Source organism: Rhinoderma darwinii (assembly GCF_050947455.1).
Source record: "Rhinoderma darwinii isolate aRhiDar2 chromosome 5 unlocalized genomic scaffold, aRhiDar2.hap1 SUPER_5_unloc_9, whole genome shotgun sequence".
Lineage (NCBI taxonomy): Eukaryota > Metazoa > Chordata > Amphibia > Anura > Rhinodermatidae > Rhinoderma > Rhinoderma darwinii.
The window spans coordinates 362,841-388,385 of NW_027461822.1; the positions used below are offsets into that span (position 1 = coordinate 362,841).

The 25,545-nt window shown below is 49.7% G+C and overlaps 10 non-coding genes and 2 pseudogenes across 10 annotated transcripts; all 12 read right to left on the reverse strand.

Moving 5' to 3' along the window:
- Positions 1 to 2,811: 2,811 nt before the first annotated feature.
- Positions 2,812 to 3,002, reverse strand: LOC142697781 (U2 spliceosomal RNA). The gene has a single exon (XR_012865539.1). It is a non-coding gene; the product is annotated as a U2 spliceosomal RNA (small nuclear RNA).
- A 1,294-nt stretch (positions 3,003 to 4,296) lies between these two features.
- Positions 4,297 to 4,487, reverse strand: LOC142697783 (U2 spliceosomal RNA). The gene has a single exon (XR_012865540.1). It is a non-coding gene; the product is annotated as a U2 spliceosomal RNA (small nuclear RNA).
- A 1,294-nt stretch (positions 4,488 to 5,781) lies between these two features.
- Positions 5,782 to 5,952, reverse strand: LOC142697803 (U2 spliceosomal RNA; annotated as a pseudogene).
- A 6,444-nt stretch (positions 5,953 to 12,396) lies between these two features.
- On the reverse strand, positions 12,397 to 12,466 carry LOC142697852 (U2 spliceosomal RNA; annotated as a pseudogene).
- A 1,294-nt stretch (positions 12,467 to 13,760) lies between these two features.
- On the reverse strand, positions 13,761 to 13,951 carry LOC142697784 (U2 spliceosomal RNA). Its single transcript, XR_012865541.1, has one exon. It is a non-coding gene; the product is annotated as a U2 spliceosomal RNA (small nuclear RNA).
- A 1,294-nt stretch (positions 13,952 to 15,245) lies between these two features.
- Positions 15,246 to 15,436, reverse strand: LOC142697785 (U2 spliceosomal RNA). Its single transcript, XR_012865542.1, has one exon. It is a non-coding gene; the product is annotated as a U2 spliceosomal RNA (small nuclear RNA).
- Positions 15,437 to 16,730: 1,294 nt separating this feature from the next.
- On the reverse strand, positions 16,731 to 16,921 carry LOC142697786 (U2 spliceosomal RNA). Its single transcript, XR_012865543.1, has one exon. It is a non-coding gene; the product is annotated as a U2 spliceosomal RNA (small nuclear RNA).
- Positions 16,922 to 18,215: 1,294 nt separating this feature from the next.
- Positions 18,216 to 18,406, reverse strand: LOC142697788 (U2 spliceosomal RNA). The gene has a single exon (XR_012865545.1). It is a non-coding gene; the product is annotated as a U2 spliceosomal RNA (small nuclear RNA).
- A 1,294-nt stretch (positions 18,407 to 19,700) lies between these two features.
- On the reverse strand, positions 19,701 to 19,891 carry LOC142697789 (U2 spliceosomal RNA). The gene has a single exon (XR_012865546.1). It is a non-coding gene; the product is annotated as a U2 spliceosomal RNA (small nuclear RNA).
- Positions 19,892 to 21,185: 1,294 nt separating this feature from the next.
- LOC142697790 (U2 spliceosomal RNA) lies at positions 21,186 to 21,376 on the reverse strand. The gene has a single exon (XR_012865547.1). It is a non-coding gene; the product is annotated as a U2 spliceosomal RNA (small nuclear RNA).
- Positions 21,377 to 22,670: 1,294 nt separating this feature from the next.
- LOC142697791 (U2 spliceosomal RNA) lies at positions 22,671 to 22,861 on the reverse strand. The gene has a single exon (XR_012865548.1). It is a non-coding gene; the product is annotated as a U2 spliceosomal RNA (small nuclear RNA).
- A 1,294-nt stretch (positions 22,862 to 24,155) lies between these two features.
- LOC142697792 (U2 spliceosomal RNA) lies at positions 24,156 to 24,346 on the reverse strand. Its single transcript, XR_012865549.1, has one exon. It is a non-coding gene; the product is annotated as a U2 spliceosomal RNA (small nuclear RNA).
- Positions 24,347 to 25,545: the final 1,199 nt, after the last annotated feature.

The following is a 25,545-nucleotide window of genomic DNA, read 5'->3' on the forward strand; positions in this document are numbered from 1 at the left end:
TTAGTGCAAAGGAAAGCCATGAGATAACCAGAACATATCACGTCCCAGGGAAATACATAGCTCTTTCCAGATTTGCCACATTGACTTCACTGAGGAAACCTTCCCCAGGAGAGCTGGGTACTTCTGAGGCCACCTCAGATGACTTAGGGCTAGAACTAGAGTCACTGTCCAGCAATGAGAAGGGATTTGCATGAGCAGAATCTTCCAATAAGCCTATCTTCAGTCTCTTCACCGCCTTTCCAGACTTCCCCCTTTTTGAGACCACTTTATGAAAAATTTCAGCACTAGTGGCACTAGGCATCCTGGCCTCCTTCTCGTCCTCCTCCGATATTGACCACTCCACTTTAGCTGAGTCTTCCATTTTTGACTCTGGGCTAGAAAAAGACAAAATTTGCATACTTGCACCATCATCAGGGGAAGCACACCCAATAGGTGGCGCTGTGTCTTCACCTTCCATAGGCATAACCCCAGGTGTTTCATCAACACTTTGCTCTGCAGGAGGGACCACACCCAACTCCATGCTGTTAGTATGTGAGGTTAGAACCTCTCCTAATCCAGCTTTCCCAGGGTCCTGAGAAGCAGGCACAGAAACACTGCCAGCTGGCTCTGAAATTGCATCAGAAGTGGCAGCAAGGGAACTTGTTGTTCTCACCTGTCTGCCCCATGTTCTTCTCTCTTGCCCTAAAAAGGGAAACACCTTTGGACATTTCCTACAAGTATGACCCGGCAAACCACAAATGTCACACCTGGATGGGGAAATACATGCACTAGCCTCATGTCCTGTTTCTTTGCAATTCCTGCATACTTTGCCTTTACATGCATCTTTGGTATGCCCGTAGGAAAAACATGATCTGCAAAAACATGGCATATCTTGGTAATAAAGATATCCCTTATTACCACCAATTGAAAAATTTGCAGGAGGATTCATCACTCCTCCAATACAGCTGGAGTCAGGTTTCAGCCTGACCCAGTACTTAATATCACCATTGAAAACTCCCCATAGGTTCTTCTGCTCCACACCTCCTCTAACATGGGTACAGTAGTGAGCTAAGAAGGCCCTGACCAGCCTTCTATCCAGAAATGGGTTATACATGTGGATGGTAATACATTTCTCCACTGCTGAAAAAAGAGGTTGCACTTCAATAGATTTTAAAGCCTCATGCATGTGTTTCTCCTTGAGCAACTGAAAAACATTTAGACAGTAGGCGGCCTCAAAAAAGGATACATCATATGTAGCAATATTGCTGAAAGCTTGGATACAGAATACCTCTACCAACTTAACTCCAGCCAGGTCCAGAAGGATGTTCTCAATGATATGTCCAGTATCAACTTCTTCTCTCCTCTGCTCATTCACCACAAAACGGATAGTGTTACGCACAGCTGCCATCTTGAAAAGGAATGCCCAACGGCACGGTGATCGCTCCCAAAAACGTCGGATAGGACTCCACGAAAAGGCCGAACCCCCCGGCCCAGACCAGGCAATGAACCTGATCTGAGCCAAAAGGCCGAGAAGCGATAACCCGAGCGGCCCTTGCCTTGCCCGAGCCTGTCCCATACTGCTGTTCACCCCTTGCAGCGATTCAGCCTACTCCTAGGCAATTCCATGGGGCCCTGCAGGCTCACACACATTTACAGCTACTAAGCGGGAGGTGAATAAAGGCCGGAGAGGAAGCCAGACAGGATTTGCTTCTTTTGCTTGCACCACAATGCAGTGCTGAAAGAGGAGGAATCTACATAAAAACGCCTTCCTGGCAACGCCCAAATGCCCTCCTGCCATGCAGATAAACACTGGCAGCGGCAGCAAGTGCATGCCCACAGCCACCCCTTGTTCCTTCACACCTTGTATCAGCTTTAATCCAGTCCTGTGCTGCCTGCTGAGCAGCACTGAACAACACTGCCTGGGCCCAGGCTTTTATCTCTGAGGCAGGCCCCATTATGATGTCAGAAAGCTGGCTCTGGAATCCTGAGGGCTCCACTATGACACGTGCAAAGTTCCGTCTGAACTTTATATAAGACTGTGAGGCTCAGTCAGTCACTCAGTGTTGCCTGAGAGGGCAACACTGCAACAGCCGGCCGCCAGGCTGTCTTTTTTTTGCACATTTATTTGCCTCCAGGAGGCCACAAGAGGGAGACAAGGGACTGCAAAATGGAAAATAGGCATCCACCAACTTTACAGACAACTTCTCTTTGCTCCTACAACCTCCATCCTTGCACAGTTTGTTATTCTTCCAGGTAACATAGTAACAAATCCAAATTGCTGCTCTCTTTGTAGGCAAGCAAGGGTTTGTTGCAACTGCAATTCTTACTTCTTCTTGAAATGTAGGGACGACAGTACATTCCATCACATCCACCTAGTGTACACAGGTAGGTCCATTGTGGCGGGTAGGCGGCTGGCTGCTTTAATGGCTGTTTGCTGTTCCCCTACTCCACTCCACTCCACTATTTGACTGTGGTGCTGCATCAATCAGTGGCTGGCTCAGGTGCAGCTCTTTAACTTACCTAGGAGGGAGGGAGGGAGGGAGGGCGGAGAGAAGACAAGGAAGGTGAATGAGCTGTTCCAATGTGAAATGCCGGAAACACAGAAACACAGAAGACACACACACACACACACACACACACACAACAAGAGGTGGCAATGTATTCATTAATTGCATTTAATAAATGAGCTCATTATCACACATGACTGTACAAATGCATTGTCCAACAGGTGTTGAAATAATGGGATTAAAAGGGGAGATCCCTTCAGAAAGACAGAAACAATGGCAAAGAGAAAAAACACTTTTGGAATCTGATTTTAGTCAACACATAAGGGAAGGGTGCACCGGTCCTGGAAATACTGCAATACCAGGTCAATGCGTGGAGTGGACAGAGCAAGCTCTATTTCCATCTCCCTGTTCTAAAAATCCATTTAATATATGGTCCCCAGATAGGGGACGTATCAGATATTAAACTGATAAGAACAGATACTACACTTGATCTTAGCCAAAAGGCCGAGAAGCGATAACCCGAGCGGCCCTTGCCTTGCCCGAGCCTGTCCCATACTGCTGTTCACCCCTTGCAGCGATTCAGCCTACTCCTAGGCAATTCCATGGGGCCCTGCAGGCTCACACACATTTACAGCTACTAAGCGGGAGGTGAATAAAGGCCGGAGAGGAAGCCAGACAGGATTTGCTTCTTTTGCTTGCACCACAATGCAGTGCTGAAAGAGGAGGAATCTACATAAAAACGCCTTCCTGGCAACGCCCAAATGCCCTCCTGCCATGCAGATAAACACTGGCAGCGGCAGCAAGTGCATGCCCACAGCCACCCCTTGTTCCTTCACACCTTGTATCAGCTTTAATCCAGTCCTGTGCTGCCTGCTGAGCAGCACTGAACAACACTGCCTGGGCCCAGGCTTTTATCTCTGAGGCAGGCCCCATTATGATGTCAGAAAGCTGGCTCTGGAATCCTGAGGGCTCCACTATGACACGTGCAAAGTTCCGTCTGAACTTTATATAAGACTGTGAGGCTCAGTCAGTCACTCAGTGTTGCCTGAGAGGGCAACACTGCAACAGCCGGCCGCCAGGCTGTCTTTTTTTTGCACATTTATTTGCCTCCAGGAGGCCACAAGAGGGAGACAAGGGACTGCAAAATGGAAAATAGGCATCCACCAACTTTACAGACAACTTCTCTTTGCTCCTACAACCTCCATCCTTGCACAGTTTGTTATTCTTCCAGGTAACATAGTAACAAATCCAAATTGCTGCTCTCTTTGTAGGCAAGCAAGGGTTTGTTGCAACTGCAATTCTTACTTCTTCTTGAAATGTAGGGACGACAGTACATTCCATCACATCCACCTAGTGTACACAGGTAGGTCCATTGTGGCGGGTAGGCGGCTGGCTGCTTTAATGGCTGTTTGCTGTTCCCCTACTCCACTCCACTCCACTATTTGACTGTGGTGCTGCATCAATCAGTGGCTGGCTCAGGTGCAGCTCTTTAACTTACCTAGGAGGGAGGGAGGGAGGGAGGGCGGAGAGAAGACAAGGAAGGTGAATGAGCTGTTCCAATGTGAAATGCCGGAAACACAGAAACACAGAAGACACACACACACACACACACACACACACAACAAGAGGTGGCAATGTATTCATTAATTGCATTTAATAAATGAGCTCATTATCACACATGACTGTACAAATGCATTGTCCAACAGGTGTTGAAATAATGGGATTAAAAGGGGAGATCCCTTCAGAAAGACAGAAACAATGGCAAAGAGAAAAAACACTTTTGGAATCTGATTTTAGTCAACACATAAGGGAAGGGTGCACCGGTCCTGGAAATACTGCAATACCAGGTCAATGCGTGGAGTGGACAGAGCAAGCTCTATTTCCATCTCCCTGTTCTAAAAATCCATTTAATATATGGTCCCCAGATAGGGGACGTATCAGATATTAAACTGATAAGAACAGATACTACACTTGATCTTAGCCAAAAGGCCGAGAAGCGATAACCCGAGCGGCCCTTGCCTTGCCCGAGCCTGTCCCATACTGCTGTTCACCCCTTGCAGCGATTCAGCCTACTCCTAGGCAATTCCATGGGGCCCTGCAGGCTCACACACATTTACAGCTACTAAGCGGGAGGTGAATAAAGGCCGGAGAGGAAGCCAGACAGGATTTGCTTCTTTTGCTTGCACCACAATGCAGTGCTGAAAGAGGAGGAATCTACATAAAAACGCCTTCCTGGCAACGCCCAAATGCCCTCCTGCCATGCAGATAAACACTGGCAGCGGCAGCAAGTGCATGCCCACAGCCACCCCTTGTTCCTTCACACCTTGTATCAGCTTTAATCCAGTCCTGTGCTGCCTGCTGAGCAGCACTGAACAACACTGCCTGGGCCCAGGCTTTTATCTCTGAGGCAGGCCCCATTATGATGTCAGAAAGCTGGCTCTGGAATCCTGAGGGCTCCACTATGACACGTGCAAAGTTCCGTCTGAACTTTATATAAGACTGTGAGGCTCAGTCAGTCACTCAGTGTTGCCTGAGAGGGCAACACTGCAACAGCCGGCCGCCAGGCTGTCTTTTTTTTGCACATTTATTTGCCTCCAGGAGGCCACAAGAGGGAGACAAGGGACTGCAAAATGGAAAATAGGCATCCACCAACTTTACAGACAACTTCTCTTTGCTCCTACAACCTCCATCCTTGCACAGTTTGTTATTCTTCCAGGTAACATAGTAACAAATCCAAATTGCTGCTCTCTTTGTAGGCAAGCAAGGGTTTGTTGCAACTGCAATTCTTACTTCTTCTTGAAATGTAGGGACGACAGTACATTCCATCACATCCACCTAGTGTACACAGGTAGGTCCATTGTGGCGGGTAGGCGGCTGGCTGCTTTAATGGCTGTTTGCTGTTCCCCTACTCCACTCCACTCCACTATTTGACTGTGGTGCTGCATCAATCAGTGGCTGGCTCAGGTGCAGCTCTTTAACTTACCTAGGAGGGAGGGAGGGAGGGAGGGCGGAGAGAAGACAAGGAAGGTGAATGAGCTGTTCCAATGTGAAATGCCGGAAACACAGAAACACAGAAGACACACACACACACACACACACACACACAACAAGAGGTGGCAATGTATTCATTAATTGCATTTAATAAATGAGCTCATTATCACACATGACTGTACAAATGCATTGTCCAACAGGTGTTGAAATAATGGGATTAAAAGGGGAGATCCCTTCAGAAAGACAGAAACAATGGCAAAGAGAAAAAACACTTTTGGAATCTGATTTTAGTCAACACATAAGGGAAGGGTGCACCGGTCCTGGAAATACTGCAATACCAGGTCAATGCGTGGAGTGGACAGAGCAAGCTCTATTTCCATCTCCCTGTTCTAAAAATCCATTTAATATATGGTCCCCAGATAGGGGACGTATCAGATATTAAACTGATAAGAACAGATTGATTGAAAAATGCTTTATTGACAATCAATCGTCATCATACAAACATTACTGCGACGCAGCGCAAGCCATGAAGCAGCAAATAATAAATAATAACAGTCGTCAAACATAACATGACAGTATAATACACAGTACAGGCTAGCCTATGCTATACATTACACCACATGCTACACTAACATTCTTGCATTCACTAAAGCCAAACAACAAAGCATTACAGACAAGTGATGGGATAGGGGAGTGGGTAGGAGGGGATAGGGAAGGGGGAAATCACAGGCCCGAAGCTTTATTGAAAGACAACACACAAGAAGGGAGAGTGGGGGGAAGGGGAGTATCAGTCCTCTTCCTCATCGACGTCCGGGCTGTCCCAGGTGGAATAGTCTCTGAGCAGGCTGTGGATCAGCCTGCGGCAGTCCTGGACGGACACACTCTCTCTCCGCAAAATCAGACGGTTCCTGGCAAACCATATAGCGTCCTTAAAGCAGTTCATAAGGCGCCAGGCTTCCTGGATTGCTCCATCCGTGGTATTCCCAGGGAATAGTCCATAAAGTACCGAGCGGTACGACAGTCTGTTCCTGGGTACTGAGTCCTTGAGTTCATGTTCCAAGGCTTTCAACAGACCCTGTGCAAAGGGGCACTGCCAGAAAATGTGCAAAGATGTTTCCTCCGTGAAGGGGCACCTGGGGCAGTACCGGGTCTTGCACAGGTTGCGGGCATGCATGAATGACCTAAGAGGCAGTCCTCCCTGGATGGCCATCCATGAAATGTCCTTGTGCCCGTTGGTCAACCTGCCAGATGACACGTTAGTCCAAACAGTCTCCAACGTGTCGGCATGAAGCCCTGGAACAGACTCCAGTGAGTCCTTTGCTCTGATGTGCTTGTGGATCGTCTTAGGTTTCCACAAGTCGGGCTTAAGACCCTCCAGTTGATGCTCCCTCACGAACCGGACGACATCTCCGTAGAACCAGGGAGCGTGCCAGTTGTAAGGGAAGGAGCTGTCCCACTTGTCCCAGCCAAAACCTCGCCAGAGGGGAAGGAGGAAGTAGCGGGACATGGCCTTGCCCGCAGAGCCGTTTGCTGTCCTCAGAGTCCTACGAACACAGTCACATACAAAAGCGATCCGCAGCAGAGTGGGAATGTCGGGTATACCCTTCCCACCTTTGCGGGGCTCCTTGTACATAACAGTCCGCTTTACTCTGTCCATTTTCGAGCCCCAGATGAAGCGAAACACAGTCCTGGTAATGGCCCTCGAGACGGTGGCAAGAGGGGGCCATGCCTGTGCAGTGTATTGTAGCACAGGCAAGACTTCGTTACGCAGGACCATTGCTTTGCCCTCAATAGTGAGTTGTCTGAGGCTCCACAGTCCGATCCTTTGGTTGACTTTGGCCAAGCGTTCTTCCCACGACTTTAGGGCTGCACCTTCCTTACCGAACCAGACTCCCAGAATTTTGATGAAGTCCGGCTTGATAGTAAACGGGAAGGAGGCAGGAGAAGGCAGGTACCACTTTCCGAAGAGCATGGCTTCCGACTTCCCGCAGTTGACTTTTGCCCCTGAAGCGCGTCCGAACTCCTCACAGGTCTGGACGAGTGCAGTCACCGAACTCTGGTCAGCGCAGAAGACGGTCACGTCGTCCATGTACAGCGAGCATTTGACCTCGAAGTGTCCTGGACCTGGTGCGGTGATCCCTCTGATCTCTCCATTCTGCCGGATAGCCTCTGCGAAGAGCTCTATAACACAAACAAAAAGGAGAGGTGAAAGAGGACAGCCTTGTCTAACCCCCGACGATACAGGAAAGGGGTCAGTCTTCCAGCCGTTCACCAGCACCGAGCTGTAAATGTCGCAATACATCAGGTTAACATACAAACAGAACAACCTGCCAAGCCGCAGCCTACGCAGAGCCTTACCCATGAATTCGTGAGAGACCCGGTCAAAAGCCTTCTCCTGATCCAGACTGACCAGGGCCGCGTGTGTACGGCGGCTTTGCATGTAATGCACCGTGTCCCTCACCAGGGCAAGACTGTCGGCCACCCTACGGCCAGGAATGCCGCAGGTTTGGTCCGATCCGATGATCTGTCCGATGACAACCTTCAGTCTGTTGGCCAATACTTTGGCGAGGATCTTGTAGTCCACGTTCAGGAGAGAGATGGGACGCCAGTTTTTCAGGTCACATCTCTCCCCCTTCCGCTTATACAAGATCGTGATCATGCCTTCTCTCAAGGACGGTGGCATTCTACCCTCCACCACCATCTCCTCATAGAGCTCCAGCAGGTCCGGACTGATCAAGTCCCCCAGCGCTACATAGAGCTCTGCTGGGAGACCATCACTGCCCGGGGTCCTGCCGGGTCTGAAGGATTTAGCGGCAGAGAGCAGTTCCTCCACCGTCAGGGGTACATCCATAGCCTCCGTACCTGCAGGATCAAGATGATTAGTGATACCTGACAGGAATTTATCGGCGGCTTCGGGGTCAGTGGTTTTCCGGGAGTAGAGGCTTCGGTAGTAGTCTGTGACGACTCCCATCACCTCCTTCTTCCCAGAATGCATGTTTCCGGTCTCATCTCGAAGTTCCTTCAGGGGCGTGTGGCCGGCATGGAGTTTCCTGAAAAAGAACGAGTTACATTTCTCACCCTTCTCCAGGTTCTCCACCTTGGAACGAAAGACAATTCGCTTGGATTCCTCCTCAAAGTGCCTTTTCAGGCCCTTTTTGGCTTCCTCCAGCTCCTTCCTGACGTCCCAGCCGCATTGAAGGAGGTCTTGCAGGGATCGCAGCTGACGCTGCATCTCTCTGAAGTCTCTCTTCCTCTCACACGCCTGTTGACGACTTTTTGCCTGAAAGAAACAACGAAATTCAACTTTAACATATTCCCACCAGTCACAGGTTTTGTCAAAGAAAACTTTATCATTCCTCCAAACAATATAGGCGTCTCTAAGTTCCGCCAGTACCTCCTCTCTTTCCAGCAGGGCACAATTCAGCTTCCAGGAGCCAGGGCCGGGAGGAAAACCGTGGCCGATGGCACCCTGGAAGAGAATGGCCCTGTGGTCAGAGAAGAAGCAGGGGACCATGGAGTGCCCATGCTGCTTGACTGCCCGGGAGGTGAACACAAAGTCAATCCGAGAACGAAGTGAGCCATCGGGTCGGCTCCATGAATAGTTCACAGAGCCAATCCCCATGGAGCCCACAACGTCCTGCAAGGATGCTTCGGTTACCATCTCGATAAGCAGTTTGGAACTGACATCCAGTTTGATTGAAGTGCCGGAACTTCGTCCATCCTCTTCGATGGGGCAGTTGAAGTCCCCGGCCATCACCACTGCCCTAGTGGTGGCGAGCTGGGTCCGCAGGGTCTGGAATAGTTCCAGGCGCTCAGCCTTCATAGGGGGAGCGTACACGTTGATGAGCCTAATCGGCTCTCCTGCCCAGGAACCGTCTACGACCAACAAGCGGCCGCAGGCGAGCTCCTGGACAGAGTCAACAGTAAATACGCTTCCCCTAATCAGGATGGCAACCCCTGCAGACTTACAGTCGCCCCCACCAGACCAGTAGGACGGGCCATGGGTCCACTGCCTGGCCAGATGATGGTATGACCTGGAAGAGGGGAGAGTACATTCCTGCAGCATAAATACATCACTCGACTGCTTGGAAAGAAAAGTTAGCACCATCTGACATCTAGTCCTATCTCTAACACTCCTCACATTGAGGCTAAAGATGTTAAGTTTAGCAGCCATGGGGGAGAATAAAGAAGGTTAGTGCAAACGATACACCTTAGTTACCAGTCCGGTCGGGCGGATCCTCCTCTCCTGGCGGGTCCGAAAGATCCAGCAGGCCCTCTGACAAAAATTGTTCCAGGATTGTAGCCACCTGGATGTCTGTTGTGAAGTCGATGACCTCAGGTTCAGACACGAGTTCCTCCACCATCTGCTCCATTTCCTCCTGCTGCGCAAGGGAATCTTCGCAGATTTCCACGACTTGTCGCTTTGAGGACTCAGCAGCTGGGCTGTCCCTCACCTTTCTCTTCCTCTGGATGGCACCTGAGGAGACAAGAGGGGGAAAATCCTCCAGGGAGAGGACTCCAGCAGCTGGAGGGGAAGATGTTAGTGCTGCTGGAGCTGGGGAGAAGGGAGGCTGGGTTGGGAGAGGTGCAGGTGACAGGACCACTGAGATGGGTGGGTAGGAGAAGGTGAGAGCCTCAGTGGGGGTGACAGGGGTTGGGGACGGGGGGGTGGGGAGGGCCGGGCGAGGGAGGGTGGGAAGGGTAGGGCAAGGGAGGGCCGGGAGACGGGGGGGAGGGACTGTCGTCTTCTTACCATCCTTCTTATTCCCGGTCTTCTGCGCCGCTGGAGCTCTGGCTGGGGCGGGGTTCCCTCTGGCCGGAGCTTTCGCCGCTACAGTTGCCCAGGATCGATCCCTCTTCGGGCAGTCCTTGTAGGAGTGGGCTGCTTGTCCGCAGAGGTTGCACATTGTCCGTTTCGGGCAGTCTTTGGTCTCGTGTCCTGTTACCCGGCAGTTCTTGCAGGCGTCCTCCTTGCAGTCCTTCACCGAATGACCCTTCTTGCTGCATCTCCTGCAGATCTGCGGCATGTCCGGGTAGTAGATGAGGCCGTAGGAGTTGCCCAGCGAGAATGACTGGGGCAGGTGTTGGAGGCCGTCTTCCGCGCTGGAATCCTTGTTCAGTCGGACGATTACCGACCACTTGCCAGTCCAGAAGCCGAGTCCGTTCAGGATGTGGGTGGGTTCCCTCACCACTGTGCAGAACCGCTTCAGGAGCGTGGTGATGTCTTTGCCGGGGGTGTGTGGGTTCCGCATTGAGACCGTCACCCGCCTTTCCTCTCTTTGGACAGGGCAGTTGCCCACAAAGCGAGAGAAAGGGGATTCAGGCCTCGCCGCTTTCACCATCTCCCAGTACCTTCTGCAGATGTTGATCGAAGCGAAGGTCACGAAGAACATCCCGGTCATGAAGGCCTGGATGCTGATGGTCTCCGGCTTAGCGAAGCCCTGGTCCAGGAGCATCTTCTGGCAGAACACTTCTTCCGTCATGTCCGGCACTCTCCCGTCCACCTCCTTCAGCTTCAGGGCCACCGTCTGCTTCATCCAGGGCTCCAGGGTTGGAGCAGCCTGGTTCGGCTTCCTGGTGGCCTGTCCGCTTGAGGAGGCTTCAGGAGGAGATGTCCTGGCCTGGGCCGGCTCACCTGGTCCATCAGCCTTCTCCTTCTGGGTGGCAGGGTTGCTGGTTGAGGCCATGGCTTCTTCCAGCTGTTCCTGTCGCTTGGGGAGGATCTTCGATAGCTCTTTCCCGAAGGGGGCGGAGCTATGCAAATCTTCTCCTTGCTGGCCGAGGTTCTTCCACGAAATTTCTTCCGCAGCGGTTCCTCGTCGAGCTTCTTCTTCTGCGGCCGAGCTTCTTCGAAGATCCCCTTCAGCAGCGGCTCTTCTCCGAAGTTCTCCTTCTTCTTCCCGGCAGCGATCTCCCGGAGCTTCTTCCTCGATGGCGGCTTCTCCCTTCTGGATCGTCGTCTTCGCTGGTTCTTCTCCGCAGTTCGTCGCCGGCTTCGTCTGGAACGCTCTTGGATCGCTAAGCTAGTGTTTATAGCCCCCAGTGGTTCTCCGAGCTATCTATCCTTACAAGGACTGATAAGAACAGATTTTTTTTTTTTTTTTTTTTTTAAACTCTTTTTTAAAGCCCGAGTCGTGCTTTCTATCACCCAAGTGCATAAAAAGTGCAGAGGTGCCACACAAAAAGTGCACAAGGATGCGGTCTATCGCAGCCCTTCTCTTAAAAGAGAGAGGCCCCGCATAACCATTCCCTGACCCTCCAAACCATAGGCCTAGAGGATCAAGGATCGATGGTCCCCCCTCGCCGAAGCTTAGGGAGACCCAAACACACTCCTAGGCTTCTACCTGGGCTGCCACCCCAGTGTCCACCTAGGAGCCTGCATCCTAGTTGCACCTCCCCTCCGAAGAAGGGAGGCCGGGTTGCAGGGGAAAAAGGAACCAGAAGGCCACACATTTTCCCCCTAGACCTCAGGAGGGTCCCAAAAGGGCACCGCATCCCAAAATCCTTGTGACAAACGTGACAAACACACAGTGAAAAACAAAATTAAATAAGTGGATGTGCGCTGTGATACAGCCTGGACATCCGCCAGGTATAAAAAATTCCTCATCTCCCAGCCAGAAGGCCGGGAGAATAAAGGTGTGTGCTCATATAGCGTGAAAGAGAGTGCGTGCAAGTGTGCCTTCACTCAGTGGGATCCCACCCCCAGTGAGTTAGGGCACCCCAGGGTCACCAGCCCTGGGGCACATAGCAACTCGGGCTTCCAAACTACCCGGCCTAATGACCTCGATCCGGCGGTCGCCTGGTCACCTACAAATGGTACCTTTAAACCAAATGCGTACACCAGAGCGATGACCGTTGTGGTTCCCTGCCCTCACCTCGGCGTTCTGTCATCCCCCTACGATGGCCCACGTACCACCGGCAGGGATGATTACTAACCTCAGCTTGAGCAGGTACTACACTTGATCTTAGCCAAAAGGCCGAGAAGCGATAACCCGAGCGGCCCTTGCCTTGCCCGAGCCTGTCCCATACTGCTGTTCACCCCTTGCAGCGATTCAGCCTACTCCTAGGCAATTCCATGGGGCCCTGCAGGCTCACACATATTTACAGCTACTAAGCGGGAGGTGAATAAAGGCCGGAGAGGAAGCCAGACAGGATTTGCTTCTTTTGCTTGCACCACAATGCAGTGCTGAAAGAGGAGGAATCTACATAAAAACGCCTTCCTGGCAACGCCCAAATGCCCTCCTGCCATGCAGATAAACACTGGCAGCGGCAGCAAGTGCATGCCCACAGCCACCCCTTGTTCCTTCACACCTTGTATCAGCTTTAATCCAGTCCTGTGCTGCCTGCTGAGCAGCACTGAACAACACTGCCTGGGCCCAGGCTTTTATCTCTGAGGCAGGCCCCATTATGATGTCAGAAAGCTGGCTCTGGAATCCTGAGGGCTCCACTATGACACGTGCAAAGTTCCGTCTGAACTTTATATAAGACTGTGAGGCTCAGTCAGTCACTCAGTGTTGCCTGAGAGGGCAACACTGCAACAGCCGGCCGCCAGGCTGTCTTTTTTTTGCACATTTATTTGCCTCCAGGAGGCCACAAGAGGGAGACAAGGGACTGCAAAATGGAAAATAGGCATCCACCAACTTTACAGACAACTTCTCTTTGCTCCTACAACCTCCATCCTTGCACAGTTTGTTATTCTTCCAGGTAACATAGTAACAAATCCAAATTGCTGCTCTCTTTGTAGGCAAGCAAGGGTTTGTTGCAACTGCAATTCTTACTTCTTCTTGAAATGTAGGGACGACAGTACATTCCATCACATCCACCTAGTGTACACAGGTAGGTCCATTGTGGCGGGTAGGCGGCTGGCTGCTTTAATGGCTGTTTGCTGTTCCCCTACTCCACTCCACTCCACTATTTGACTGTGGTGCTGCATCAATCAGTGGCTGGCTCAGGTGCAGCTCTTTAACTTACCTAGGAGGGAGGGAGGGAGGGAGGGCGGAGAGAAGACAAGGAAGGTGAATGAGCTGTTCCAATGTGAAATGCCGGAAACACAGAAACACAGAAGACACACACACACACACACACACACACACAACAAGAGGTGGCAATGTATTCATTAATTGCATTTAATAAATGAGCTCATTATCACACATGACTGTACAAATGCATTGTCCAACAGGTGTTGAAATAATGGGATTAAAAGGGGAGATCCCTTCAGAAAGACAGAAACAATGGCAAAGAGAAAAAACACTTTTGGAATCTGATTTTAGTCAACACATAAGGGAAGGGTGCACCGGTCCTGGAAATACTGCAATACCAGGTCAATGCGTGGAGTGGACAGAGCAAGCTCTATTTCCATCTCCCTGTTCTAAAAATCCATTTAATATATGGTCCCCAGATAGGGGACGTATCAGATATTAAACTGATAAGAACAGATACTACACTTGATCTTAGCCAAAAGGCCGAGAAGCGATAACCCGAGCGGCCCTTGCCTTGCCCGAGCCTGTCCCATACTGCTGTTCACCCCTTGCAGCGATTCAGCCTACTCCTAGGCAATTCCATGGGGCCCTGCAGGCTCACACACATTTACAGCTACTAAGCGGGAGGTGAATAAAGGCCGGAGAGGAAGCCAGACAGGATTTGCTTCTTTTGCTTGCACCACAATGCAGTGCTGAAAGAGGAGGAATCTACATAAAAACGCCTTCCTGGCAACGCCCAAATGCCCTCCTGCCATGCAGATAAACACTGGCAGCGGCAGCAAGTGCATGCCCACAGCCACCCCTTGTTCCTTCACACCTTGTATCAGCTTTAATCCAGTCCTGTGCTGCCTGCTGAGCAGCACTGAACAACACTGCCTGGGCCCAGGCTTTTATCTCTGAGGCAGGCCCCATTATGATGTCAGAAAGCTGGCTCTGGAATCCTGAGGGCTCCACTATGACACGTGCAAAGTTCCGTCTGAACTTTATATAAGACTGTGAGGCTCAGTCAGTCACTCAGTGTTGCCTGAGAGGGCAACACTGCAACAGCCGGCCGCCAGGCTGTCTTTTTTTTGCACATTTATTTGCCTCCAGGAGGCCACAAGAGGGAGACAAGGGACTGCAAAATGGAAAATAGGCATCCACCAACTTTACAGACAACTTCTCTTTGCTCCTACAACCTCCATCCTTGCACAGTTTGTTATTCTTCCAGGTAACATAGTAACAAATCCAAATTGCTGCTCTCTTTGTAGGCAAGCAAGGGTTTGTTGCAACTGCAATTCTTACTTCTTCTTGAAATGTAGGGACGACAGTACATTCCATCACATCCACCTAGTGTACACAGGTAGGTCCATTGTGGCGGGTAGGCGGCTGGCTGCTTTAATGGCTGTTTGCTGTTCCCCTACTCCACTCCACTCCACTATTTGACTGTGGTGCTGCATCAATCAGTGGCTGGCTCAGGTGCAGCTCTTTAACTTACCTAGGAGGGAGGGAGGGAGGGAGGGCGGAGAGAAGACAAGGAAGGTGAATGAGCTGTTCCAATGTGAAATGCCGGAAACACAGAAACACAGAAGACACACACACACACACACACACACACACAACAAGAGGTGGCAATGTATTCATTAATTGCATTTAATAAATGAGCTCATTATCACACATGACTGTACAAATGCATTGTCCAACAGGTGTTGAAATAATGGGATTAAAAGGGGAGATCCCTTCAGAAAGACAGAAACAATGGCAAAGAGAAAAAACACTTTTGGAATCTGATTTTAGTCAACACATAAGGGAAGGGTGCACCGGTCCTGGAAATACTGCAATACCAGGTCAATGCGTGGAGTGGACAGAGCAAGCTCTATTTCCATCTCCCTGTTCTAAAAATCCATTTAATATATGGTCCCCAGATAGGGGACGTATCAGATATTAAACTGATAAGAACAGATACTACACTTGATCTTAGCCAAAAGGCCGAGAAGCGATAACCCGAGCGGCCCTTGCCTTGCCCGAGCCTGTCCCATACTGCTGTTCACCCCTTGCAGCGATTCAGCCTACTCCTAGGCAATTCCATGGGGCCCTGCAGGCTCACACACATTTACAGCTACTAAGCGGGAGGTGAATAAAGGCCGGAGAGGAAGCCAGACAGGATTTGCTTCTTTTGCTTGCACCACAATGCAGTGCTGAAAGAGGAGGAATCTACATAAAAACGCCTTCCTGGCAACGCCCAAATGCCCTCCTGCCATGCAGATAAACACTGGCAGCGGCAGCAAGTGCATGCCCACAGCCACCCCTTGTTCCTTCACACCTTGTATCAGCTTTAATCCAGTCCTGTGCTGCCTGCTGAGCAGCACTGAACAACACTGCCTGGGCCCAGGCTTTTATCTCTGAGGCAGGCCCCATTATGATGTCAGAAAGCTGGCTCTGGAATCCTGAGGGCTCCACTATGACACGTGCAAAGTTCCGTCTGAACTTTATATAAGACTGTGAGGCTCAGTCAGTCACTCAGTGTTGCCTGAGAGGGCAACACTGCAACAGCCGGCCGCCAGGCTGTCTTTTTTTTGCACATTTATTTGCCTCCAGGAGGCCACAAGAGGGAGACAAGGGACTGCAAAATGGAAAATAGGCATCCACCAACTTTACAGACAACTTCTCTTTGCTCCTACAACCTCCATCCTTGCACAGTTTGTTATTCTTCCAGGTAACATAGTAACAAATCCAAATTGCTGCTCTCTTTGTAGGCAAGCAAGGGTTTGTTGCAACTGCAATTCTTACTTCTTCTTGAAATGTAGGGACGACAGTACATTCCATCACATCCACCTAGTGTACACAGGTAGGTCCATTGTGGCGGGTAGGCGGCTGGCTGCTTTAATGGCTGTTTGCTGTTCCCCTACTCCACTCCACTCCACTATTTGACTGTGGTGCTGCATCAATCAGTGGCTGGCTCAGGTGCAGCTCTTTAACTTACCTAGGAGGGAGGGAGGGAGGGAGGGCGGAGAGAAGACAAGGAAGGTGAATGAGCTGTTCCAATGTGAAATGCCGGAAACACAGAAACACAGAAGACACACACACACACACACACACACACACAACAAGAGGTGGCAATGTATTCATTAATTGCATTTAATAAATGAGCTCATTATCACACATGACTGTACAAATGCATTGTCCAACAGGTGTTGAAATAATGGGATTAAAAGGGGAGATCCCTTCAGAAAGACAGAAACAATGGCAAAGAGAAAAAACACTTTTGGAATCTGATTTTAGTCAACACATAAGGGAAGGGTGCACCGGTCCTGGAAATACTGCAATACCAGGTCAATGCGTGGAGTGGACAGAGCAAGCTCTATTTCCATCTCCCTGTTCTAAAAATCCATTTAATATATGGTCCCCAGATAGGGGACGTATCAGATATTAAACTGATAAGAACAGATACTACACTTGATCTTAGCCAAAAGGCCGAGAAGCGATAACCCGAGCGGCCCTTGCCTTGCCCGAGCCTGTCCCATACTGCTGTTCACCCCTTGCAGCGATTCAGCCTACTCCTAGGCAATTCCATGGGGCCCTGCAGGCTCACACACATTTACAGCTACTAAGCGGGAGGTGAATAAAGGCCGGAGAGGAAGCCAGACAGGATTTGCTTCTTTTGCTTGCACCACAATGCAGTGCTGAAAGAGGAGGAATCTACATAAAAACGCCTTCCTGGCAACGCCCAAATGCCCTCCTGCCATGCAGATAAACACTGGCAGCGGCAGCAAGTGCATGCCCACAGCCACCCCTTGTTCCTTCACACCTTGTATCAGCTTTAATCCAGTCCTGTGCTGCCTGCTGAGCAGCACTGAACAACACTGCCTGGGCCCAGGCTTTTATCTCTGAGGCAGGCCCCATTATGATGTCAGAAAGCTGGCTCTGGAATCCTGAGGGCTCCACTATGACACGTGCAAAGTTCCGTCTGAACTTTATATAAGACTGTGAGGCTCAGTCAGTCACTCAGTGTTGCCTGAGAGGGCAACACTGCAACAGCCGGCCGCCAGGCTGTCTTTTTTTTGCACATTTATTTGCCTCCAGGAGGCCACAAGAGGGAGACAAGGGACTGCAAAATGGAAAATAGGCATCCACCAACTTTACAGACAACTTCTCTTTGCTCCTACAACCTCCATCCTTGCACAGTTTGTTATTCTTCCAGGTAACATAGTAACAAATCCAAATTGCTGCTCTCTTTGTAGGCAAGCAAGGGTTTGTTGCAACTGCAATTCTTACTTCTTCTTGAAATGTAGGGACGACAGTACATTCCATCACATCCACCTAGTGTACACAGGTAGGTCCATTGTGGCGGGTAGGCGGCTGGCTGCTTTAATGGCTGTTTGCTGTTCCCCTACTCCACTCCACTCCACTATTTGACTGTGGTGCTGCATCAATCAGTGGCTGGCTCAGGTGCAGCTCTTTAACTTACCTAGGAGGGAGGGAGGGAGGGAGGGCGGAGAGAAGACAAGGAAGGTGAATGAGCTGTTCCAATGTGAAATGCCGGAAACACAGAAACACAGAAGACACACACACACACACACACACACACACAACAAGAGGTGGCAATGTATTCATTAATTGCATTTAATAAATGAGCTCATTATCACACATGACTGTACAAATGCATTGTCCAACAGGTGTTGAAATAATGGGATTAAAAGGGGAGATCCCTTCAGAAAGACAGAAACAATGGCAAAGAGAAAAAACACTTTTGGAATCTGATTTTAGTCAACACATAAGGGAAGGGTGCACCGGTCCTGGAAATACTGCAATACCAGGTCAATGCGTGGAGTGGACAGAGCAAGCTCTATTTCCATCTCCCTGTTCTAAAAATCCATTTAATATATGGTCCCCAGATAGGGGACGTATCAGATATTAAACTGATAAGAACAGATACTACACTTGATCTTAGCCAAAAGGCCGAGAAGCGATAACCCGAGCGGCCCTTGCCTTGCCCGAGCCTGTCCCATACTGCTGTTCACCCCTTGCAGCGATTCAGCCTACTCCTAGGCAATTCCATGGGGCCCTGCAGGCTCACACACATTTACAGCTACTAAGCGGGAGGTGAATAAAGGCCGGAGAGGAAGCCAGACAGGATTTGCTTCTTTTGCTTGCACCACAATGCAGTGCTGAAAGAGGAGGAATCTACATAAAAACGCCTTCCTGGCAACGCCCAAATGCCCTCCTGCCATGCAGATAAACACTGGCAGCGGCAGCAAGTGCATGCCCACAGCCACCCCTTGTTCCTTCACACCTTGTATCAGCTTTAATCCAGTCCTGTGCTGCCTGCTGAGCAGCACTGAACAACACTGCCTGGGCCCAGGCTTTTATCTCTGAGGCAGGCCCCATTATGATGTCAGAAAGCTGGCTCTGGAATCCTGAGGGCTCCACTATGACACGTGCAAAGTTCCGTCTGAACTTTATATAAGACTGTGAGGCTCAGTCAGTCACTCAGTGTTGCCTGAGAGGGCAACACTGCAACAGCCGGCCGCCAGGCTGTCTTTTTTTTGCACATTTATTTGCCTCCAGGAGGCCACAAGAGGGAGACAAGGGACTGCAAAATGGAAAATAGGCATCCACCAACTTTACAGACAACTTCTCTTTGCTCCTACAACCTCCATCCTTGCACAGTTTGTTATTCTTCCAGGTAACATAGTAACAAATCCAAATTGCTGCTCTCTTTGTAGGCAAGCAAGGGTTTGTTGCAACTGCAATTCTTACTTCTTCTTGAAATGTAGGGACGACAGTACATTCCATCACATCCACCTAGTGTACACAGGTAGGTCCATTGTGGCGGGTAGGCGGCTGGCTGCTTTAATGGCTGTTTGCTGTTCCCCTACTCCACTCCACTCCACTATTTGACTGTGGTGCTGCATCAATCAGTGGCTGGCTCAGGTGCAGCTCTTTAACTTACCTAGGAGGGAGGGAGGGAGGGAGGGCGGAGAGAAGACAAGGAAGGTGAATGAGCTGTTCCAATGTGAAATGCCGGAAACACAGAAACACAGAAGACACACACACACACACACACACACACACAACAAGAGGTGGCAATGTATTCATTAATTGCATTTAATAAATGAGCTCATTATCACACATGACTGTACAAATGCATTGTCCAACAGGTGTTGAAATAATGGGATTAAAAGGGGAGATCCCTTCAGAAAGACAGAAACAATGGCAAAGAGAAAAAACACTTTTGGAATCTGATTTTAGTCAACACATAAGGGAAGGGTGCACCGGTCCTGGAAATACTGCAATACCAGGTCAATGCGTGGAGTGGACAGAGCAAGCTCTATTTCCATCTCCCTGTTCTAAAAATCCATTTAATATATGGTCCCCAGATAGGGGACGTATCAGATATTAAACTGATAAGAACAGATACTACACTTGATCTTAGCCAAAAGGCCGAGAAGCGATAACCCGAGCGGCCCTTGCCTTGCCCGAGCCTGTCCCATACTGCTGTTCACCCCTTGCAGCGATTCAGCCTACTCCTAGGCAATTCCATGGGGCCCTGCAGGCTCACACACATTTACAGCTACTAAGCGGGAGGTGAATAAAGGCCGGAGAGGAAGCCAGACAGGATTTGCTTCTTTTGCTTGCACCACAATGCAGTGCTGAAAGAGGAGGAATCTACATAAAAACGCCTTCCTGGCAACGCCCAAATGCCCTCCTGCCATGCAGATAAACACTGGCAGCGGCAGCAAGTGCATGCCCACAGCCACCCCTTGTTCCTTCACACCTTGTATCAGCTTTAATCCAGTCCTGTGCTGCCTGCTGAGCAGCACTGAACAACACTGCCTGGGCCCAGGCTTTTATCTCTGAGGCAGGCCCCATTATGATGTCAGAAAGCTGGCTCTGGAATCCTGAGGGCTCCACTATGACACGTGCAAAGTTCCGTCTGAACTTTATATAAGACTGTGAGGCTCAGTCAGTCACTCAGTGTTGCCTGAGAGGGCAACACTGCAACAGCCGGCCGCCAGGCTGTCTTTTTTTTGCACATTTATTTGCCTCCAGGAGGCCACAAGAGGGAGACAAGGGACTGCAAAATGGAAAATAGGCATCCACCAACTTTACAGACAACTTCTCTTTGCTCCTACAACCTCCATCCTTGCACAGTTTGTTATTCTTCCAGGTAACATAGTAACAAATCCAAATTGCTGCTCTCTTTGTAGGCAAGCAAGGGTTTGTTGCAACTGCAATTCTTACTTCTTCTTGAAATGTAGGGACGACAGTACATTCCATCACATCCACCTAGTGTACACAGGTAGGTCCATTGTGGCGGGTAGGCGGCTGGCTGCTTTAATGGCTGTTTGCTGTTCCCCTACTCCACTCCACTCCACTATTTGACTGTGGTGCTGCATCAATCAGTGGCTGGCTCAGGTGCAGCTCTTTAACTTACCTAGGAGGGAGGGAGGGAGGGAGGGCGGAGAGAAGACAAGGAAGGTGAATGAGCTGTTCCAATGTGAAATGCCGGAAACACAGAAACACAGAAGACACACACACACACACACACACACACACAACAAGAGGTGGCAATGTATTCATTAATTGCATTTAATAAATGAGCTCATTATCACACATGACTGTACAAATGCATTGTCCAACAGGTGTTGAAATAATGGGATTAAAAGGGGAGATCCCTTCAGAAAGACAGAAACAATGGCAAAGAGAAAAAACACTTTTGGAATCTGATTTTAGTCAACACATAAGGGAAGGGTGCACCGGTCCTGGAAATACTGCAATACCAGGTCAATGCGTGGAGTGGACAGAGCAAGCTCTATTTCCATCTCCCTGTTCTAAAAATCCATTTAATATATGGTCCCCAGATAGGGGACGTATCAGATATTAAACTGATAAGAACAGATACTACACTTGATCTTAGCCAAAAGGCCGAGAAGCGATAACCCGAGCGGCCCTTGCCTTGCCCGAGCCTGTCCCATACTGCTGTTCACCCCTTGCAGCGATTCAGCCTACTCCTAGGCAATTCCATGGGGCCCTGCAGGCTCACACACATTTACAGCTACTAAGCGGGAGGTGAATAAAGGCCGGAGAGGAAGCCAGACAGGATTTGCTTCTTTTGCTTGCACCACAATGCAGTGCTGAAAGAGGAGGAATCTACATAAAAACGCCTTCCTGGCAACGCCCAAATGCCCTCCTGCCATGCAGATAAACACTGGCAGCGGCAGCAAGTGCATGCCCACAGCCACCCCTTGTTCCTTCACACCTTGTATCAGCTTTAATCCAGTCCTGTGCTGCCTGCTGAGCAGCACTGAACAACACTGCCTGGGCCCAGGCTTTTATCTCTGAGGCAGGCCCCATTATGATGTCAGAAAGCTGGCTCTGGAATCCTGAGGGCTCCACTATGACACGTGCAAAGTTCCGTCTGAACTTTATATAAGACTGTGAGGCTCAGTCAGTCACTCAGTGTTGCCTGAGAGGGCAACACTGCAACAGCCGGCCGCCAGGCTGTCTTTTTTTTGCACATTTATTTGCCTCCAGGAGGCCACAAGAGGGAGACAAGGGACTGCAAAATGGAAAATAGGCATCCACCAACTTTACAGACAACTTCTCTTTGCTCCTACAACCTCCATCCTTGCACAGTTTGTTATTCTTCCAGGTAACATAGTAACAAATCCAAATTGCTGCTCTCTTTGTAGGCAAGCAAGGGTTTGTTGCAACTGCAATTCTTACTTCTTCTTGAAATGTAGGGACGACAGTACATTCCATCACATCCACCTAGTGTACACAGGTAGGTCCATTGTGGCGGGTAGGCGGCTGGCTGCTTTAATGGCTGTTTGCTGTTCCCCTACTCCACTCCACTCCACTATTTGACTGTGGTGCTGCATCAATCAGTGGCTGGCTCAGGTGCAGCTCTTTAACTTACCTAGGAGGGAGGGAGGGAGGGAGGGCGGAGAGAAGACAAGGAAGGTGAATGAGCTGTTCCAATGTGAAATGCCGGAAACACAGAAACACAGAAGACACACACACACACACACACACACACACAACAAGAGGTGGCAATGTATTCATTAATTGCATTTAATAAATGAGCTCATTATCACACATGACTGTACAAATGCATTGTCCAACAGGTGTTGAAATAATGGGATTAAAAGGGGAGATCCCTTCAGAAAGACAGAAACAATGGCAAAGAGAAAAAACACTTTTGGAATCTGATTTTAGTCAACACATAAGGGAAGGGTGCACCGGTCCTGGAAATACTGCAATACCAGGTCAATGCGTGGAGTGGACAGAGCAAGCTCTATTTCCATCTCCCTGTTCTAAAAATCCATTTAATATATGGTCCCCAGATAGGGGACGTATCAGATATTAAACTGATAAGAACAGATACTACACTTGATCTTAGCCAAAAGGCCGAGAAGCGATAACCCGAGCGGCCCTTGCCTTGCCCGAGCCTGTCCCATACTGCTGTTCACCCCTTGCAGCGATTCAGCCTACTCCTAGGCAATTCCATGGGGCCCTGCAGGCTCACACACATTTACAGCTACTAAGCGGGAGGTGAATAAAGGCCGGAGAGGAAGCCAGACAGGATTTGCTTCTTTTGCTTGCACCACAATGCAGTGCTGAAAGAGGAGGAATCTACATAAAAACGCCTTCCTGGCAACGCCCAAATGCCCTCCTGCCATGCAGATAAACACTGGCAGCGGCAGCAAGTGCATGCCCACAGCCACCCCTTGTTCCTTCACACCTTGTATCAGCTTTAATCCAGTCCTGTGCTGCCTGCTGAGCAGCACTGAACAACACTGCCTGGGCCCAGGCTTTTATCTCTGAGGCAGGCCCCATTATGATGTCAGAAAGCTGGCTCTGGAATCCTGAGGGCTCCACTATGACACGTGCAAAGTTCCGTCTGAACTTTATATAAGACTGTGAGGCTCAGTCAGTCACTCAGTGTTGCCTGAGAGGGCAACACTGCAACAGCCGGCCGCCAGGCTGTCTTTTTTTTGCACATTTATTTGCCTCCAGGAGGCCACAAGAGGGAGACAAGGGACTGCAAAATGGAAAATAGGCATCCACCAACTTTACAGACAACTTCTCTTTGCTCCTACAACCTCCATCCTTGCACAGTTTGTTATTCTTCCAGGTAACATAGTAACAAATCCAAATTGCTGCTCTCTTTGTAGGCAAGCAAGGGTTTGTTGCAACTGCAATTCTTACTTCTTCTTGAAATGTAGGGACGACAGTACATTCCATCACATCCACCTAGTGTACACAGGTAGGTCCATTGTGGCGGGTAGGCGGCTGGCTGCTTTAATGGCTGTTTGCTGTTCCCCTACTCCACTCCACTCCACTATTTGACTGTGGTGCTGCATCAATCAGTGGCTGGCTCAGGTGCAGCTCTTTAACTTACCTAGGAGGGAGGGAGGGAGGGAGGGCGGAGAGAAGACAAGGAAGGTGAATGAGCTGTTCCAATGTGAAATGCCGGAAACACAGAAACACAGAAGACACACACACACACACACACACACACACAACAAGAGGTGGCAATGTATTCATTAATTGCATTTAATAAATGAGCTCATTATCACACATGACTGTACAAATGCATTGTCCAACAGGTGTTGAAATAATGGGATTAAAAGGGGAGATCCCTTCAGAAAGACAGAAACAATGGCAAAGAGAAAAAACACTTTTGGAATCTGATTTTAGTCAACACATAAGGGAAGGGTGCACCGGTCCTGGAAATACTGCAATACCAGGTCAATGCGTGGAGTGGACAGAGCAAGCTCTATTTCCATCTCCCTGTTCTAAAAATCCATTTAATATATGGTCCCCAGATAGGGGACGTATCAGATATTAAACTGATAAGAACAGATACTACACTTGATCTTAGCCAAAAGGCCGAGAAGCGATAACCCGAGCGGCCCTTGCCTTGCCCGAGCCTGTCCCATACTGCTGTTCACCCCTTGCAGCGATTCAGCCTACTCCTAGGCAATTCCATGGGGCCCTGCAGGCTCACACACATTTACAGCTACTAAGCGGGAGGTGAATAAAGGCCGGAGAGGAAGCCAGACAGGATTTGCTTCTTTTGCTTGCACCACAATGCAGTGCTGAAAGAGGAGGAATCTACATAAAAACGCCTTCCTGGCAACGCCCAAATGCCCTCCTGCCATGCAGATAAACACTGGCAGCGGCAGCAAGTGCATGCCCACAGCCACCCCTTGTTCCTTCACACCTTGTATCAGCTTTAATCCAGTCCTGTGCTGCCTGCTGAGCAGCACTGAACAACACTGCCTGGGCCCAGGCTTTTATCTCTGAGGCAGGCCCCATTATGATGTCAGAAAGCTGGCTCTGGAATCCTGAGGGCTCCACTATGACACGTGCAAAGTTCCGTCTGAACTTTATATAAGACTGTGAGGCTCAGTCAGTCACTCAGTGTTGCCTGAGAGGGCAACAGCAACAGCCGGCCGCCAGGCTGTCTTTTTTTTGCACATTTATTTGCCTCCAGGAGGCCACAAGAGGGAGACAAGGGACTGCAAAATGGAAAATAGGCATCCACCAACTTTACAGACAACTTCTCTTTGCTCCTACAACCTCCATCCTTGCACAGTTTGTTATTCTTCCAGGTAACATAGTAACAAATCCAAATTGCTGCTCTCTTTGTAGGCAAGCAAGGGTTTGTTGCAACTGCAATTCTTACTTCTTCTTGAAATGTAGGGACGACAGTACATTCCATCACATCCACCTAGTGTACACAGGTAGGTCCATTGTGGCGGGTAGGCGGCTGGCTGCTTTAATGGCTGTTTGCTGTTCCCCTACTCCACTCCACTCCACTATTTGACTGTGGTGCTGCATCAATCAGTGGCTGGCTCAGGTGCAGCTCTTTAACTTACCTAGGAGGGAGGGAGGGAGGGAGGGCGGAGAGAAGACAAGGAAGGTGAATGAGCTGTTCCAATGTGAAATGCCGGAAACACAGAAACACAGAAGACACACACACACACACACACACACACACAACAAGAGGTGGCAATGTATTCATTAATTGCATTTAATAAATGAGCTCATTATCACACATGACTGTACAAATGCATTGTCCAACAGGTGTTGAAATA